The 337-nt window shown below is 39.2% G+C and overlaps 1 protein-coding gene across 1 annotated transcript in view; it reads right to left on the reverse strand.

Moving 5' to 3' along the window:
• Positions 1-337, reverse strand: part of LOC107685511 (leucine-rich repeat protein SHOC-2-like) — a 9,745-nt gene that overhangs the window by 2,499 nt on the left and 6,909 nt on the right. The gene's annotated exons all lie outside the window — the stretch shown is intronic.

The raw sequence follows: 337 nt of genomic DNA on the forward strand, positions 1-337 counted from the left end.
GCCATTTTCCCGTCCTGGCCAGGATTTGTTTTGGCTTTGTTTTCCTGTTTTCATGCTTGCTGAAGGTAATAGGTAATGAGTAGTTTGACCAATAACAAGCAGGCATTGTACATAATCGGAACAGGAAAACAGCCAAAACCTGGATATTTTAGGCAATATAGAAACCCTGGCCAGGACATGTCCAGGAAAAAGAGCATGTATGGTCACCCTATTTTATCCTCTGTAATTTGTCAGTGCTTTTGTATGAGTGTTGAGTGTGTTTCATCCACAAATCCTGGCTCATCATCAGAGGAACAATAGTTACATTTCTCCATATCATTAAAATACCATTGTTTTT

The sequence above is a fragment of the Sinocyclocheilus anshuiensis genome, unplaced genomic scaffold (assembly GCF_001515605.1).
Source record: "Sinocyclocheilus anshuiensis isolate Anshui unplaced genomic scaffold, SAMN03320099.WGS_v1.1 scaffold826, whole genome shotgun sequence".
NCBI lineage: Eukaryota > Metazoa > Chordata > Actinopteri > Cypriniformes > Cyprinidae > Sinocyclocheilus > Sinocyclocheilus anshuiensis.